Source organism: Triticum urartu, chromosome 7A, assembly GCF_056163025.1.
Source record: "Triticum urartu cultivar PI428250 chromosome 7A, HENAU_Tu73, whole genome shotgun sequence".
Lineage (NCBI taxonomy): Eukaryota > Viridiplantae > Streptophyta > Magnoliopsida > Poales > Poaceae > Triticum > Triticum urartu.
The window spans coordinates 616,547,328-616,566,760 of NC_141879.1; the positions used below are offsets into that span (position 1 = coordinate 616,547,328).

The 19,433-nt window shown below is 44.9% G+C and overlaps 3 pseudogenes across 1 annotated transcript; 1 reads left to right on the plus strand and 2 right to left on the minus strand.

The window, feature by feature from the left end:
• Positions 1–1,231: 1,231 nt before the first annotated feature.
• On the plus strand, positions 1,232–4,519 carry LOC147960713 (vacuolar iron transporter 1-like; annotated as a pseudogene).
• Positions 4,520–6,067: 1,548 nt separating this feature from the next.
• Positions 6,068–10,793, minus strand: LOC147960714 (uncharacterized; annotated as a pseudogene).
• A 2,056-nt stretch (positions 10,794–12,849) lies between these two features.
• LOC125521364 (basic leucine zipper 19 pseudogene) lies at positions 12,850–17,373 on the minus strand (annotated as a pseudogene). The gene is made up of 3 exons (XR_015610368.1): positions 16,879–17,373; positions 15,923–16,657; positions 12,850–13,363 (listed from the first exon to the last, which is right to left on the minus strand). The product of XR_015610368.1 is annotated as a basic leucine zipper 19 pseudogene (transcript).
• Between the last annotated feature and the right edge of the window lie 2,060 nt (positions 17,374–19,433).

Below are 19,433 nucleotides of genomic sequence, written 5' to 3' on the forward strand. Positions count from 1 at the left end.
CAGATGTCTTCCCATAATCGAATCTCCGACCCATCTTTTATCGGGAAAGACCCAAAGCGAAAGAGATGTTTCTTTGCCGCCATTAGGTCAGCCCAAAAGTGCGAGTCACCAGGTTTCCAATATGCCTGGGACACCGCCTTTTGGCCTAGATACTTGTTGCGCAACATGGTTTGCCAAACACCATCCTCAGTAAGAAGTTTGAACAACCATTTACTGAGAAATGCCTCATTCTTGACCTGTAGGTCATGAATTCCAAGGCCGCCTTGGTCTTTTGGCCTACAAACCATGCTCCATTTGGCCAACCGGTATTTTTTCTTTTCTCCATCTCCTTGCCAAAAAAATCTGGATCTAAAATAATCCAATCTTTGCAGGACCGCTTTTGGGAGTTGGGAGAAAGAAAGCATATAGAGAACCATATTTGTGAGAACGGAGTTAATCAAAACCAACCGTCCTCCAACTGAGAGCAGCTTGCCTATCCAACTGCTCAATCTTTCTCTAGACACTCCTCTACATGCTTCCACTCCGCAATGGTGAGACGTCGATAGTGGATCAGTATTCCCAAATATTTAATCGGGAATTGGCCATGTGCGCAACCAAAGAGCTCAGCATAATCGGCAGCCGCCTCAACGGCTTCTCCAAAGCAGAAAAGTTCACTTTTATGGAAGTTATTTTGAGACCCGACATTTGTTCAAACGCTGAGAGCAAGAGTTTTAGGTTTCGAGCCTTGTCTAGACAAACTTCCCTTGGGAAATCCCCGGTCTAGGCCAGCAGAATGGACAAGGTGGTGAGCAATTGCACGGTGGTCGACGACATGCCTCCTGCATAGCATTCGGTACACAAAATGATTTCAGTTTCTTAGTGTTAGTGCGTGCCATCACGGGATCAAACTGTTTCATGACTTTATTGGAGTAGTATTCGTATATTTTGGGGTGTGCAGCACATCCCAGGGCTCAGGCATCACACATGTTCAAACAAATCTCCCTAATGGAATTGTTGGACTAAGTGCATGTGGATGGATTAGTGTTGCAGTATGATGTATGAGACTATGAATTAATGTTATTAGTGAAACCTGATACGATATTTTATGGAGTGATGACATGCCTATACATCATTGTGAATTGTTTTCTTATCAGAGGTCATGCCAAAATTTGATGTGCAAGGATTCCAAAGATCTTTCGAGCTTCACAAACTAGTCAGAGGGATTGGGCTCGGCTAGTTCGCCATCCGAGCCATGGCCCGGGCCTCGAGCCTCGAGCTTTCTATCCACCCCTGGCACAGCATGATTCATGGTGCACGCGAGTGGTAGGAATTTAATCAATCATCTATCATGCATGGGGCTGTCTCACTTAACAATGTTATGATTATCTGTACGGTTTTGCTAGCAATTTTGATGGTGGATGCAGATGGGAATGCCGCGCACGATTTGTCATTTTCCCGCGTGACCGTTCTGGTTTTGGGATCCGACTGCAAACATTACTTTGATGAGTGACTATAGATTAGGGATGTCGATATTGTTGGCTCACTTGATCTTAACTGTCAAATCAACTTTCATTTAGATAATAGACGAAAGAATCTTTTGCAGCCTGTGCACATCCGGATGCACAAACATGCTAATTGAATAGAAAAAAATATAAATTAAATAAGCAATTGAAACACTGCAAGTTTAGTTGCTGGACTATGGGAAATAAACAGACTGTCAGTGTATATATAAATGTATTGATCCGTCACACACAACTTGCTGAAACATATCGAGGGTGTGCACACAATGACACATAAACAGGACATGCATCCCGGTGCAGATAGTAGTAGAACACATGGTGTATCGCATGCAAGGACAAATAATCGAAATGTTAACTGGTTAATTAATCATTGTGCGATCAGGCCGTTGATCTGAAAAAATAACACACGGACCATCCCAAAAATACGAAGCTGATCCTGACATTTTTTTCGAGGGATTTGCTAGCTCCATGATTTGTTCCACAAAATGAGATGTTTGCACGTCTGAAACCCATTCAGCTATCCCACAAGCCGGATGAGTTTCGATTGAATTTAAATGTGAATGACAAAAGTTCCGTCGACTCGCTTTATTTAGCCGGATGATTTTCGACATACACTTTCTCTCACTCTCAATGTTATGCATTAATGTCTTCCTCAACAAAATGGTGTATGTGCAATACTATACAAGTGATGCATATTCGTTGCTGTGGCATTAGTATTTGGTGTGAAGACGATAAATATATAGGTTTTCTTCATTAGTACAGATGGGAATCCTGTGGGGTCAGAAAATAACTTGCCATAAGTGAAAATTTGGTACAACCAACCTTGCTCGATGGATGGCTGGGATTAAATACTAATCTTACCATCTAGGGGGTAGTCTGAAGCATCTTAAAAGATCCTTAAACATTAACTACAACTAATGGAAAACAGAAAGAAATGCTGACGATACAAGAGGTTATTATTAGTCATCGATATATATGATGGGCTACGGCCTTTGTTGTTCAATTTATAGTGAATGTTGGGGGGGGGGGGGGGGGCTTATTGGCTCATAGACTTCTGGTGCAGGAATATTGATAGTTGTAGGTTATGAACAAAAATGCTATATGTAACATGATGTTTCTCTTATCCCATTTATCTTTGTTATATTTTGGCCTTGTGTATTATTGCTGCTTAGACCCGGGTTAATAAATTAAGCTTCCATTTTCTGAAACAGTGTCAGTTTAAAGCTTTTGTTATGGGAACGGGGGTGGGGGTGGATATAATAGGGAATGATCAAGCATTTATCATGCTGCAACCATTTGTGATCCATTGGATTGGGAGGAGAGGTGGCAAGTACAATTACTTCCTTGCCAATTTATCCCAATTTCTAATATATGTGCTACAACAAATATGCTTGTTGTAGGCACTAAGTACAACTTTAAATTGGTACTCCCTCCGTAAAGAAATATAAGAGCGTTCGTAAGTTCGTAAGTTTGGATATGCCTATTCTAAGACATAAATATACTTATTGCATACACATGGTATTAAGATAATGATCTTTAAGAATGTAAAATGTATGTATTGTGATGTATACAACGGAAGAAATTCAAAAACCGCACAGGATAGCTTACTCAGCCGGGAATAAATTTATGAAATGTCAAATTATTCTGTAAAACACGCAAACATGCAAATGTTTAAGTTGTACTTCGAAAATTTTGTTGAGAAATAATCAGTTTTTACCCTTTATAAACTTCACATCTCTATTGCTAGAATATTTTCATTTTTTTATACCACAAAAAATTTCTTTGGGGGGGGGGGGGGGGGACCATCATCTTCATGTGTAATTTACAATCACGCATGGTACCTGAACATTTATATGTCTAATTCTGAAAAACATGGAATATTATAGTGTTCATCTTGGGGGGGGGGGGGGGGGGGGTGCTACCGTTTCGCCTCTCACATACATGGATGCCTTTTACCATTGAGCGGTTAAAACTAAATATATTATTTTTTCCCTTATTAGGGTTAAGTTGGAGAGCATCTGGAAATGAATCTAATTCACTTGGATAAGAGAGTTGATGTACAATTACATTGTTTGGTTGACGTCTTGAATTATCACAATTTGGATTTCTTGTTATATTTATATTGTCGGGTTTTCCACTACATTTTTCCTTTAATAAGGTAGTTGGAGAGCATCTTGAACGAGATGCGCATTCAAGACTACTGTTTTGGCTTAACCTCTCATCATCTATTTGCATCTTTGGGATACGTTGCTGTATAGGTACCTGGCGGCTAAGAGCGAAGTAGACCATTATGAGCAGGAGTTAAGAAGGGGGCAAGAGGAGATCACTGCGGTCCCTGAAATCGGTAATTTGAGAATGTCTTTTGTGACGAAAAAGATTGGACATATTTTTTTTCTACATTAGTTAGTTCATAAAAAAGTGCATGCACCTACATATGTACATATTTATGCGTGCATTGCGGAATTTGACCTATCGGGTTCGGATTTTCATTCTTACAATTACGAACCATGTCCAGAGGCTGCTAAGGTCGGAGAGATCATGTCGCAATATGGACTCGAAGCCCAAGAGTATGGCCCTGTGGTGATGTGCCTGCCTAGGAAGCCGCAAGCCTGGCTCAAGTTCATGATGAGGTACGTCGTCTTTTTTGACATGACATGTGTGACAAGATGTGTCTTTCACACTAAAGAAATTATGTTAAGTTGGTCATAATTATTTAATTGAAGTTTGAGCTGGGACTCGAGAAGCCAGACCCTAGAAGAGCCGTGTAGAGCGTTCTGGCGATAGCACTGTCCTACGTTGTTGGCGGGCTGGGCCCCCTCGTTCCCTACATGCTCATTCCCACTGCTCACGATGCAATGCTCACATCGGTTGTGGTCACGCTTGCTGCGATCTTCTTTTTTGGCTATGTCAAAGGCCGCTTCACTGGAAGCCGCCCACTCTCCAGTGCTCTCCAGACTACTTTTATCGGTGCCGTTGCTTCTGCCGCAGCATACAAAATCGCTAAAGCTGTGCAAGCTTGACGATGTATAGAATTCTCTCTCATCCAAAGTTTCACTAGCATGGAGTGAATGAATTCACAAAGAAGCATGAGATGGGGAGTATTTCATTTATATTCTGGTCATCATTTTTTCCTTTTCTTTGTGTGGATGTGTTAGTGTTTGCTTTTGAACTGTCATGGGTATGTGTATCCCTTTTGTCCATCAATGAATAAGTTAACGTGAAGAAAGATGACAGAAGAAGAAGATTGTTATATGGTGGCTTGCGTAAATTAATCTACCGTCCACCTCCGTCTTGAGTATTTGTACTATAGTTTCCTTTTGCTGGAAGGATTTATGGTGTGTTTATCTGAGCTAAATTTGAGATATACTTCATTTGTCATATAACATTTATACAATACTTGTGATTTTGTGAGTACAAAAGTGAATGATACAGGGTCACTGTGAGCTGGGTAAATTTAGTGTTTAAATCGCATATTTTCTGTAGCAGTGTACTTCAAGACGTATTTATGAGGTTGTCGTCGGTATGTTCTCTTTGACTGAGCTTTTTTTCGATAAAGGGCAATTTTATTATCTCAGAATGTAGCATCAAGGGGATACAAAACATTATGAGTAACACCCGGCCTCTGCATAACTAAGATGCACACAGCCAAATCCAAAAGTCTGACAAAAAACAAGAAATATGAACAGGCATATCAGCAACAGTAAAGTCCTATAGACCGACACTATGCCTATGTCGAAGGTGGTGGTGGATCGATCCGGAGGTTATGCTGCCACCCATGTTGGGAAAAAACCTCCGTAGCCACCTGCTCCAACCGCGTACACACCGTCTTGAATAACGATTGGTGCTCCGATCTTTGTAGCATAGACCACGTATGAAGCGAGTGCGTACAACGGAAAATAACCTGCAGAGGAGAATCATTTTTTCATTAAAAACCAAATCGTTTCTATATAGCCAGAGCGACCAAATTAAGGCGTACGCTCCCACCCTTATAAGCGCTTTAAATCTATTTGGAATACCGTCCAACCAGTGACCAAATATATTGGCAACACTTGTGGGTGGATATAAATTTGACGCTATTTGGATGATTGACCACGTAGAACGTGCAAACTTGCATTGGAAAAAGAGGTGTTTGATTGTCTCGTCATGAGTACAAAAACAACACTTCTTACTCCCTGGCCAGTTGCGTCGTGCGAGGTTGTCTTTGGTCAACACAACTCCCTTACGAAGATACCACATGAAAATTTTCACTTTTAGTGGAATCTTGGACTTCTAAATTTTCTTGTTATTACTCACTTGTACCTCAGAATGTGTGAGCGCATGGTACATAGAGTCTACTGTAAAAGATCCTGATGTAGTAAGGTTCCAGCTAAACACATCCCGACCTTGTGTCAAGTTAATCGAATCCAATCGGGACAAAAGATTATGCCATGACAGAAGTCTGGGGCCAATCAAATCCCACCTAAACGAAATGTTCGGCGGGGATGAACTGAGCACGTGCGCAATAGTGTTGTGCTTATCGCGAGCAATGTTATATAAGGCTGGATATTGTTCTCTGAGACTGGCATTGCCTAGCCAGATGTCTCCCAGAATTGAGTCTCCGACCCGTCTTTTATCGCGAAAGACCCAAAGCGAAAGAGATGTTTCTTTGTCGCAATTAGGCCAGCCCAAAAGTGCGAGTCACCAGGTTTCCTATATGCCTGGGACACCACCTTTTGGCCTAGATACTTGTTGCGCAACATGGTTTGCCAAACACCATCCTCAGTAAGAAGTTTGAACAACCATTACCTGAGCAAGGCCTCATTCTTGACCTGTAGGTCATGAATTCCAAGGCTGCCTTGGTCTTTTGGCCTACAAACTATGCTCCATTTGGCCAACTGGTATTTTTTCTTTTCTCCATCTCCTTGCCAAAAAAATCTGGATCTAAAATAATCCAATCTTTGCAGGACCCCTTTTGGGAGTTGGAAGAAAGAAAGCATATAGAGAACCATATTTGTGAGAACGGAGTTAATCAAAACCAACCGTCCTCCAACTGAGAGCAGCTTGCCTTTCCAACTGCTCAATCATTTCTCTAGATGCTCCTCTACATGCTTCCACTCCGCAATGGTGAGACGCCGATAGTGGATCGGTATTCTCAAATATTTAATCGCAAATTGGCCATGTGCGCAACCAAAGAGGTCAGCATAATCGGCAGCCGCCTCAACGGCTTCTCCAAAGCAGAAAAGTTCACTTTTATGGAAGTTAATTTTGAGACCCGACATTTGCTCAAACGCTGAGAGCAAGAGTTTTAGGTTTCGAGCCTTGTCTAGGTCATGTTCCATAAAAAGAATTGTGTCATCGGCGTATCGCAGAATAGAGAGGCCACCATCCACAAGATGTGGCACTACTCCTTCTATCTGACCGTCCTGCTTAGCACGCTCAATCAGAATAGCCAACATGTCTGCAACAATGTTAAATAACATTGGAGACATGGAGTCACCTTGCCGTAGTCCTTTTTTTGTCTGGAAGTAAGGGCCTACATCATCATTGACTTTGATGGCCACACTACCTCCAGTTACAAAATTTTGGATCCACTGACGCCATTTATCGGAGAAACCTTTCATTCTTAGGGCTTGTTGGAGGAAAGACCATTTGACCTTGTCATAGGCTTTTTCAAAGTCAATTTTGAATATTACTCCACTCATGTTTTTCCGGTGCATCTCATGAACGGTCTCATGCAAAATTACTACGCCATCGAGTATATTCCTTCCTTGCATGAACGCCGTTTGAGATGGCCGAACAACATGATCAGCTACCAAGTTTAACCTATTTGTGGCCACTTTGGTGAAAATCTTGAAGCTAACATTAAGGAGGCATATGGGTCTGAACTGTTGGATCCGTTCGGCCTCCTTAATCTTGGGAAACAAGACAATTTCACCAAAATTAAGTCTAAATAGGTCTAGTCGGTCGGCATGAAGACAATTGAACAAATCCAAAAGGTCGGTCTTGATGATATCCCAAAAATTCTGATAGAATTCTGCGGGGGAAACCATCTGGCCCTGGAGCTTTGTTATGTTCCATTTGGAACACCGCCGCTCTCACCTCCTCTTCCGAGAATGGTGCCGTTAGGATATCATTTTCTTCTGCCGTGACTTGTGGAATATCATCCATTCGGATCTCGTAAAGGGTGAAGTTCCCTTCAACTGACGCTCCAAATAGAGATTTGTAGTATTTGGTGATATACTTCTTGATCTCCTCATGTCCTTCGATCTGCCCCTCATCTTGTTGAAGACTGTAAATACATTTTTTCCTATGCCGCCCATTGGCGATCAATTGGAAGTATTTTGTATTACTATCACCCATCAAGATGAAGTCAGCTTTGGATCTCTGGTAGTATTTGATCTCCTCTTCTCGCAAAAGATGTGCACCCTTCTCGTTAGATTGATTTTTCAGCTCAATCTCTTGTTGAGATAAGGTGCGCGTCTCTGCAATTTTGTCGAGGTCGTCAATAATGGTAGAGAGTCTTTGTTTTTCTTTTTTATATATCCCGTTGATGTGTTTCGCCCATCCAGTGAGGTGTTTCCTCATGGCCCTTATTTTAAAGTTCCATCTCAGAATAGGCGTACGACCAACAGCGGGCTTCTCCCAAACATTCTTGATTATGTCTACAAATCCATCCCGATGCAGCCATCCCAATTCAAATTTGAAAGGGCGACAGATGTTTGGCTTCGTAGAGTTAGAATCCAGAATTATGGGTGCATGATCTGATAACGTCTCGATAAGCTCTAGGGCTCGCATGGTTACCATAGGAAATTTTAGTTCCCATTCGGTATCCATGAGTACCCTATCGAGTTTCTCGTATGTCGGCACAGATCGGTTATTAGCCCAGGTGAACTACCGCCCCGACATACTGGCCTCCCGAAGATTCAAACTGTCTATCACAGCATTGAATATGAAAGGCCAATGAGTGTCGAAGCGGTCATTATTTTTCTCTTGCTGATACGTAAGGATATTAAAGTCCCCTCCAATAAGCATTGGATATGGTTTATCCTTAGCCAGGTTCACCAATTCACGAAGGAAAGCCGATTTATGCTCATCTTGGGCAGCCCCATAGATTGCGACCAGGCTCCATGTAAAATTATCAGCTCTGTTTCGTAAGTGAAATTTCATATGAAATTCACCAGTCGAAAAAGCCAACAAGTCCATGGTGGTGGTCTGTATCCCAAGAAGGATTCCTCCAGACCTTCTACGAGCTTGCAGACTATGGCACGTGTAGTCGAAACCACCTGATAGGTGATCAAGGACATGCGGGCGGAAGTCACATTTACCAGCCTCCGAAATTGCCACAAAATCCAACCCATGTTCTCGCACACAATCACCGACGTGTTTATATTTAGCCAAGTCTGAGAGACATCTGCTATTCCAAAACATGCCTCTCATGTGGAAACTCGGGTCGGTGTTGAACATTTCACCTTCTTGGGCTATTTTTGTTTCTTTTTAGGGGAATGCGATTTAGATTTTCGCAAAGACGCTGTGAAGTCACAGAACATGGATCCGGGTCTTGCGTCATCCAAACCAACCTCGGTAACCTCACCAACCAAGTGGGAGACAAGCGAATCATCATATTTGGCATCCGCTTCATCCTCATCCTCGGTTTCGGGGTTAGGTAGGGCACTATTACACTTTGGAGAAACCTTTAAACGGTCAATCTCCATATGTTTAAGTGCTCCAACCGAAAGATTAATTTCATTGTCATTCTTTCCCATGGATATACCAATATTTTTAAGGCTACAGGAAATACAAGTATCCGAAAATGAAAGAAAAGATTTAGCGGGTGAGGTACCCAGCGTGGAGTCCAAATTCCTCGAGGCTTGTCATCGCATTGCCTTAGCTAGTGAATGTTCATCTGTTGAAGAGGAACCGTCCGCGGAGACGGCGTGACAGTTACTACGCCGAAGCGGCGAAGCCAGCCCTCCAGACATAGTATGTCTTCGGTCGAGCCGTTGGTGTTGGTTGCTGCAAAATCGGCGGGCTCCAATCTATCCCTAAGGTCGGTGAAGAGGGACGTGCCGCAGGTCCCACCGGCACGATCGCCACCGGTGCCGGGGCCGAGCCACTCGGACAATCCGCTAATGGACCGAGAGGAACCACGACAACCGGAGCAGGAGCTGAAGAAGCATCCACGGGTGACAACTTGGAACCTTGCGCGCGGACCGGAGCAGGATCGTCAACATGCCCTGCTGGCGGTGCGCCCGTACCCATGACCGGCTGCACGAGCGCAGAAGATGCAGCACCGGCTGGCTGCACTACTGACGGTGCGCCCTCAACCATAGCCCGCAGCACTGCATGCAGGCCACTGTGCGCATGCACACATGCAGCCACACCTGGGTGTGCAGCCGCATCAAGCAGCAAGAGTGCTTCATTTCCTGTAATGGATGTAGTATCTCACTGTTGGTCAACTCCAGTACCAGCCGCCACGGTGGTGTCCACATCGAGGTCAGCTCCTGCATCAGTCTGCGAAGGAGCGTCCGATGCGTTCACAAAGCGATTATCAGTCTCCATTGGAATGGTCCCAGCAGATGACGTATTGGACTGAGCAACACCCCTTTCAGAATTTTTCCCATTTTTGTTCGCATCTTGATCAGGCAAAACATCATCTCGGTTAGCCCCGTGGTCTGGACCGTCATCATCGTGCTGCCAAATGCGAGGGATGAAATCATCTTCGGGTATGAAATCGTCCTCCTCAAGCACGAACCGAAGATTGTACCCATTAAGCTTGACATAAACCCCAGCCGAGACCGAGGCAAGACCTGCACCATCTTCTTTTTTAAACATGTTTAAATTCAGAACCGCCACCTGGATGCGCACAATGCCACGACGGTGCAAGCATACCAAGTCAACATCCTGAGTAACACCGATGACGGATCCCACTGCCCACAAACCAAGAAAGTGACGAAGTGGCGGTGAAACACTAGTTACATGTACCCAAACTGGCTTTAGCGGATTATAAGATGGTCTGACATCTGATTCTGATTTCCATTCACTGATAGCAATTACCACATCATGAGACTTGACTTTGAACTCAAAAGCAGCAACTCTCTCTAGAACCTCCATAGATGGGAAAGCAACCAGGAATGCATCATTGCCATGGGGAACGGCCTCCCACTTCCAAGGAGTTAGGACCGAAGAAATTTTTGCAATCTCAGTCTCCACAACAGCAGCTGTGACCGAACCTCTAGATATCTTTACCAGACCAGTCGGTGAGGATGGTGGTGCAAGGTGTTCCCTGAAAACCGAGTCCGGCAGGTGCACAAACATAGCCTCATTAAGACCAACACCCCGAAAGATGCCATTGGCTTCGGCTGCTTCAACACAGAACAACGATGCAGAGGGTGCTTATAGTTATTACAAATATAACAGTAGTGCGTAATGGTGCAATCTTTTGAGAGATGATCATCATTCCTGCACTTATAACACCACAAATTTGCTTTCTTTGCTACACGACCCAGCTCGGAAGTGTCCGCCTGAGACGCCGCCGCAACGGGGTTGGGCTGCATAGGCGGCACAGGTGCGGCGCTCGAAGGCGGAGCTAGTGGGCTTAAACTACTAATGTGCTTCATGCGAGGCTAAATAATAAAACCATTGGCAGGATTGTCCCCATGTGTTTCTGAGGCTAGGTTTACTAGTACATATTACTGTTTTATCTTGTTACCGGGGCACGGTGGACACTTGTTGGGCTTGATCTCGACATTCATTTGTTCAATGGAACATGGACTTGTGGAAGGAGCACCATCTTCTCGCGTGGCTCTGGGGTGTCCTATTTGGCTCGCGAGGATCGTGGACTTCGCGGGGTAAGTTATTGATAGCCACGAGCTTCCGATCCATGGAGTATGTATAGTATCAACCTTGAATTGTTTTCATACAGATCCTTAGTCAAGGAGGCACATTGTCTCTCAGCGGTCCACGTGTCGCCTTTTCCCATGTCATTGTCTTCTCCTTAGATGTACTCTTACATGACATGGTATAGTTTTTCGGTTGTCTTTGGAAGATTACAATTTTAGGGCCTGGTTCACTTCTTCTGGGTGTAAGGCTTGCATGAAGGCAGTAATCACCTTCATCATGCTTGGGTTATCGAAAATTTAGTTCTGGATCTTCAAGAATTTATTGATGGAATTTCATACTCCCATATATAATATATTGGTGGGTGAACAACACATTTGACAGCCAATGTTGCATTAACTTTCCTTGGAACTTTGCACTGAAGACTTCTTGAAGATGGTATCACAACACTGTCAAGTTCTTCATTTGGTTAATAAACAAGGAAGAACCGAGAAGCCGGTCAGGACCCAAGTAAGGGTGAGGCCCACAAAGCTATTTCATTGTTGATGCCTATTGCGTGTGCAAGGTAACTTGTCAACGAGAAAACTCAAAGAACTGCCTCTCATGCAATCAACGAAGAAAATCGAGCGCTTCCAGAGGAAGGCATCGAGGCAGGCATTGCGGCCAGAAGTCGTCCAGTCGCCCTTCCGCTACTTGTCCCCTCCTTTCTCTTGATAAAAAAACAACAAATACGACATACCAAAATCAGCCTGGGATGTTATTTCAAGTTTTTAATGGTTTTGTAGGTTTAGTGTGGTTACTTTGTACTGCTGTGTGTAGGGACATATTTGTCGTTGTCTTCTTACATTGCACTCCATGAAACAAAGGGCTTTCTGCTTAGGAGTGGGGGAACACGAGTAACGGTGTATAGTGTCTTCATTACACTTACAGGAACGACCACAAATATGGACTAATACTGTCAGGGTAGCGTGTTTGTGTTACAAAATATCAGAACAATGGTGGAATCCTTCTGCTTGTATAATCAAACACGATACAACAGGATAGGCATACCGACAACTTGATGGAGTTTATAGTGAGCGTGTTTTCCAAAGGCTAACAACTGCTGATATCGAACTTGCGGTCAACTCAAACTGAAATGTAACCTAGAATGACAAAATTTTCAGAAATACTATCCAGAACTCCAATAGCTGGACCTTCACCCTGAAAGAACTGCTCAAATTCACAATGATGCACGTCAAACCTCTAAAAGCAGAGGCTCAACAAGCGGTGCACGGTTAAACTGTGAACTTGAATTTCTATCTTTTTCTATGTGGCCTAGAAAAGGCATTGATTGATGTAATATTTTGCTACTCTTTGTATATACTCTTCATATTTAATATTTCCTCCACTCGCAGATATAAGATGGTTCAAATATTTTAATATAGACTACATACAGACTGAAATGAGTCAATAAACAAACTAAAATGCACTATATACATCCGAATCAGCAAAAGGTCAGAATATCTTGTAATAATGAACGGAGTTGAAAATCACCATAGAACAATTGTACAAACCAGCAACGTATTTATTATCACAAACATAGAGGGGTAAAAAAACTCTTCTATTTCTGCATTGTGATCTTTATTATTCACAAACATAGAGGAGTCAGACGTTGTGATTTTTAGCTATATTACCATTAACGTCTGAAAAATAGACGGGTAAAGAAAAGAAAACTAGCACAAACCACGGATGCAGAAATCTTGATTGTTCACAATAACTTGGAATGCGGTATGTATCTACTCATTGTAAGGAGGCATCTAGGACCAGAAGCAAGGCTGTCAAAACTCCATCAACATAACTGAAAACAGAGCAATGCAACGTGAGCAGCCATGTCCTGGTAGCATCAGAGCTATCGAACTTGCAGCGCCTCAGGATCCATACAAGGCATCATCGGCAATACAGAAGTTTGAACCAAACACAAGCCGGCCGATAGAAGCAGGAAATGTAGTCTTCCTTATAGAGGAAACAAATGGTCCCCAACAGAGGGAAGATACGCAGTTAGGCATGTCCTGAAAGAGAAAATCAGCAGCATGTTACTCGAGTCCTGATCAAAGCATCCGCACCAACACTTGTAGAGACAGAAAAGATGATGAAAAATGAAAGCAGTAGCATGAGTGTTACTTGAGTCCTGAAGCAAACATCCACACCAACACTTTTAAAAATATAAAAGATAATGCAAAAAATAATCTCTACAGAAGGAAACGGTTTGCGCGTCGTACTAAGCGAGTCGAAGGCCACAAACTAGCTAGGTACATCGCAACCCGCATGTATTGGACATAGCGTAGGGCATCTCTAGCCGATCCCCTAAAATCGGTTAGACGAGTAAATTTTGAGTTTGCCACCGTTCCCACCCGCCATCACCACCGATGACTACTGCTCCGGCCGGCATGGGTAGCAAAGACCCTTCCACCACCCCACAGGTCGCCGTCGTCGGCGTATCACCACCGCAAACCACCCTTGCACCGCTGTCCACACCGGAAAAAGGTTGGGGACAAAAAAATTACCCAGTCCACCACACCAGCAATTACCGCTAGTAGCAATGTCGGCCGGGTGGCCACCTCGTCTCTGGCGACGGTAGCCCGCTGCTCTAGCCAGCGACAAGTGTTCTAGGAAGCCGACAGCCGCCACAGCACCACTCGCCGAGGAGGCGGCGAAGAGCAAGAAAAAGAAAGCCAATTCAGCCCCTCGTACCTGTCTGGTGGCTCGTGTGGCATCTCCGGCCACCCCTACGGCTAGTGCTCCGGCGTGTTCGGCTGCCGCAGCCGGCAACAAGGCCCACGGCCGTCAACTGCTCAATGAAATGCCTACAAGGTAATTTCTTGCTTTTTCTCGTTTCGGCCTATGCATTGTGCGGTGATTGTTGTCGGCCAATGGATGATGGAGTTTGTTCTTGTTTTTGTCATGAACCAAACCACAGTGGATGATACAGTAATAAAGTTTTGGGAGCTCACTTGTGGGAACATCTTGATCCAAACGGAGGCCTCTCTTCGGAATAGTGATGGTGGGGGTGGCCGAGAGGACACAGCGGCTCATGTGGCATCTTCGCCACCCCTACGGCTAGTGCTCTGGCGCGTCCGGCCACTGCAGCCGGCAACAAGGACCACGGTACCAAGTGCTCTATGAAATGCCTACAAGGTATTTTTTTCACTTTAGCCTATGTATTGTGTGGTGATTGTCACCGACCGATGGATGATGGAGTTTGTTGTTGTTGTAATGACCCAAACCACAATGGATGATACCGCAAAAAAGGTTATAGGAACTCACTTGTGGGGAGATTTATCCTAACGGACGTCTCTCTTCCGAATGGTGATGGTGGTGGTGGCTGAGAGGATGGTGGCTCGTGTGGCATCTCCGTCCACCCCTACGACTAGTGCTCCAGCGCGTCCAACCTCCGCAGCCAGCAACAAGGGCCACGGCCGCCAAGTGCTCGATGAAATGCCTACAAGGTAATTTCTTTTTCATTTCGGCCTATGCATTGTGCGGTGATTGGTGTGCGGCCCATGGATGATGGAATTTGTTGTTGTTGTCATGAACCCAAACACAATGGATGATATCGCAAAAAAAAAATTGGGAGCTTACTTGTGTGGAGATCTTAACCCAAACGGAGGTCTCTCTTTGGAATGGTGGTGGTGGTGGTGGCTGAGAGGATGTTGTTGTTGGTGGTGGTGATGATGATGATGATGGTGATGGGCGTGCCCATGTGTATGGCGGTGCGTGATTTCTTTGGCGAGGAAAGTGTTTCAGTTCGTGTATATCATTGGTTGGCCTCGATCCGCAACATAAAACATGCTACATTGTGGCGATTATGGATCAAACTTGATCGATGATGTGATGTCTCTCAGATGTGTTTTAATTTGAATATCTCCATACGTGAAACTAAATGTTTGTTAATGGTTTATACGTTATGCGTGTTTATTTTTAAATATTTGAATGATTGATGATATATTATGCAATTGTTTGATGTTCATGCGGCTAGGCTAAAAGAATGGAGATTTTTCTTTACTTCACTAATTTTAGGGGATCGGCTAGAGATGCCCTTGTACAATCCCCACAGCATAGTGAGATGTTAACTCATTATTTCAGCTCGAAGACTAGAGATGGACAAAGGTTACATTCAGTAACAGAATAATGGGGACACTTGTCCACTATATGTCTTCATTATACTTAGCATACTATTCCCAAGTGAAGAATCAGATGAAAATACTAATGAAAGCCGTTCATAACTGCCCACTATAAAACAGTCTAAAGGACAATCGAAAGTATGGCAAGGCCGGTGCATTATGAAGTTCATGGGCAGCTATCAGAATGAATGAACAGAGTGTCTAATGACAAACTGAATTAATACTATCACACTGATGATCATTCCCTGGAAAAGGTTATTCAGTAATGATATGAGCAGCTAATGTGAGTTTGAACATACAGAAAGGCAGAAGTAAACAAGCAGTTTATTGCCCGAAATTGATGTTGCTATAAGAAAAACTCTTCTATTTTTCAGGAAAAAGGCAGGCCCTTTTCCATTTGTACAAGAAAATTTTGTCTACAGAACACACAAGATAAGTATAACTAACCTGCATGCCTTCACCTCTTTACATCATCTGGCAAACCTGGGAGCCACTGGTTATTTGCAATATCACCGGCACCTTGACCCAACACCTCGCTACTCATAACATCATCGTCATCCATTGTCATGGCCTGCATCTCTGGACTGCAGTAGGGCGGATCGTTGCATCTGAGCCTAACCTGCCGGGCACCACCAAGGGAACTTCCTTGGTCAGCCAAATCCTTGTTCTTCACTGGCCGCTTGTAAGGGAAAGCACCAAGCTCTCCGTCGATCCTCCCTCTAATGTCGACAAGCAGGCAGCGGAGCCTGGAGGCCTCAGCCTCGAGCGCCGAGTGACTCTGAAGCCTCCCCACGAGCTGCTTGTTTAAAGCCTTGAGGCGAGCCACCTCTTCCTCCAGCAAAGTCGTGTGGGCCTTCTTCTTCTCACGGTACTTCCTCACAGCTGCCCGGTTACCTGGCGGGCGCTTCTTGGGGCCGTTATTCTCTTGCGGCGACTCGGAGGTCTGGGCGACATCATCCGACTCCTCCCGGAGGATCTTGGTGTGGACATGGACGCAGGTCTGGGTGTGGTGGGCAAGGTCATGGCGTACATGCAGGTTGCAGCAGGCGTGGGTGTGAGTACATGCGAGGTGCTCCGGGTCTTTCAGGATGTCGTCAAAGTAGCTGTCCATGGCCGGGTGCAGGTACGTCTCCGGATTGGTGAAATCTATGTCCCCGTCGTCCATGGTCCGCAAGAACAAACCTGATAACATGAACACGTACGGCATGTATAAGATGCTCTTGCTACTACTTATTTTCATTCATTCATCCGGTAATGGCATGCAATCGACGGCATTGGGAATGCCCCCCACCGATGATGATTGGTGCAGGTCAACCGCGATCGTTCTTGCGGTGACAAGCAGGAGGAAAACGAAGAACAAGCTGAGACGAATGAACAGGCCAGCCAGCTTGAGTTGAGCTTACCCGCAGACGAGAGGAGTCGCGTCCTGGTCCTTTGATGGCCACGCCAATCCGGAGTTGTGCTGCCGGAGGAGGATGACTGGTGGGCGGAGCCGCGGTGGGGAATAACCAGCAACGTTTTCGTGTGCTTTTCCTTCTCTTGTTCGCATTGACTTGGTTTCCTTTCTCGGGGTTGGATGCTTTTCGTCCGATGTCGTCATCCATGGATGGGGGAGAGGAGTCCGTAATAACGTGAAGACAAGCAAACCACCTCGCCCGGGCGGTAGGTTGATGTGCGCCGCGCGCGGCGGAGATATTTTCAAGACGGACTGATCGAGGCGTGTGCGGCTCTACTATCCCAGCGGGTCAAGTGTCAATCAAATACGCGAATCAACCTATGGTTGAGTTGGTTAGATGGACAGTGATATCCTCAACCCATCAGGGTTCAAATCCTGGTGCTCGCATTATTTCTGGATTTATTTCAGGATTTCCGGCGATGCGCTTTCAGTGGAAGGAGACGTTCCCGTTGACGACGAGGCTCCTACGGCAGTCTCTCGAAGGTGCTCATAGGGGTAGGATGTGCGTGTGTGTATTCATAGGGATGAGTGTATGCGCGTGTATATAAGCGTTTGTATTTGTACTGATACTTAAAAAAAAGTGTCAATCAAGTACAGTAATATAAAATGGTGAATATATTCCGTGGAAACAAATGATATCATGTTGAATAATACTGGCACTGGCACTGATAGGCGCCGGCGTATCCGTTGAAATTTCGGCCGGTCACGACGCACAGCCAGATACAGATACATAAAACCACCGTTGGATGACGATCTCATTAGTTTCTCTTCCAAAAAGTTAAATCTCACAAAGCAACAACGGAAAAACGAGCAAAGTCAAGCGCAACCAACTTGAATCACGGCTGCCCTCACTGCAGGTCGCCGCCCTTGCCGCCGGTTGCCACCTACTCCCTCCGTCCGGAAATACTTGTTGTTGAAATGAATGTATCTAGATGTAACCGTGTGCACCCGCGGTGGCAACTCCGGTGACGATGGCGGCAGCTCGCCGCAGCACCCCAATGCGCTGTGGTCGCCCCCTCGCCATCGAAGCTCACTGCACGGGGTTGCGTGAGGCGTGAGCGACAACCAAGAGGCAACATCGTTCATTTTTTAAAGGGGGACACTTTATTATTTAAGCATTATACTCGGTCTCTGCATAATTAAGATGCACACGGTCAAAAAAAATCCTTTTATAAAAACAAAAAATAGGAAAGGCGAAATACAAAGATACATGTAGAGACCATATAATGCCTAAAGTGAAGGGGGCCCAATCCTAAGATCATGCTGCCACGCATGTTGGGTAAAAGTATCCCTCATCATAGTCTCTAATCGTATGCACACATCCGTAAACAGGTCTCGATCCGCCACACGTTGTAGAGATGACCATAAACGGAAAGTCCCGGTACATCTATCATTAAAAGCCGTATCATTTCTGCATAGCCAAAGCGACCAAATAACGGCAAGCGCTTCCAGCCTGAGAAGAGTTCTAAACCTATGATCAATCTCATGTAACCAGTTGCCAAATACATTAGCAATGCTATAAGGAGGATACAAGCCATAAGCTATTTGGCCATATAGAACGAGCCAATTTGCATTGCAAGAATACATGTTTTATTGTCTCATCGTGGTGACAAAAAAAATATTGCGGACTTCCATTTCTTCATAAGGTTATCTTAAGTAAGAATGACTCCGCGACGAAGATAACATGCAGGGATTTTATTCTTAAGATGCATGTTCATCTTTCAGACATTCTTGTTACTATCAACTGGCACATCAAACTGGATTAACGCTCTATATGGACTCCGCTAAGAATGTCAACGCCGTTCATGGATGTTGCAGAAAAGTTCGCCGCTCGTAGCAAGAAAGAACAACGGTTGTAGCAATTCGCCATCGCCGCCGTCGCGGGTCACTGCTCTGCCATGATGGATGTTGCAAAATCCCTTGCCGGTAGTAGCAAAATACAACAACGGTTGCAGCAATTCATCTAGCCACCATCACCGGTCGCGGCTCCACCATGATGGATGTAGCAAAACCCCTCACCGGTAGTGTAGCAAAATCTGAGGACGGTTGCAACAAAAGAAGTCACCGCCGTAGTAGGTCGGGATGTAGCAAATCCGATACCGATAATAGCAAAACACGACGACGGTTGCAGCTTATGGCTCAACTCGTTGCAACTTCCAGGGGTGGAGGTTTGCTCATCGGAGTGGAGCTAGATGGATGGACGGAGCAGATTCAGTGGTGGTGCTGCGGGGGTGCACGCCCAAGCTGTAGCAGGATGTGATGCCGGTCGTAGCAAATTGCGATAGTTGAGACACCAGGAGCGGAGACCGGCAGTGATGACGTCGATGGTGGTCCGATCCGATCCTCGACTAAGCGGCTTCCACAGCTGCAGGTAACTATACATTTTGTAAATGGCGTCAATAGGTTATCGCAAGGTAGCGCCCTCAATCACAAGTTTATTGCAGATCGTCTAGAGCGTCCAAATAAGGACTCCGATACCCAGCCACCTAATGTGGCGGTGTC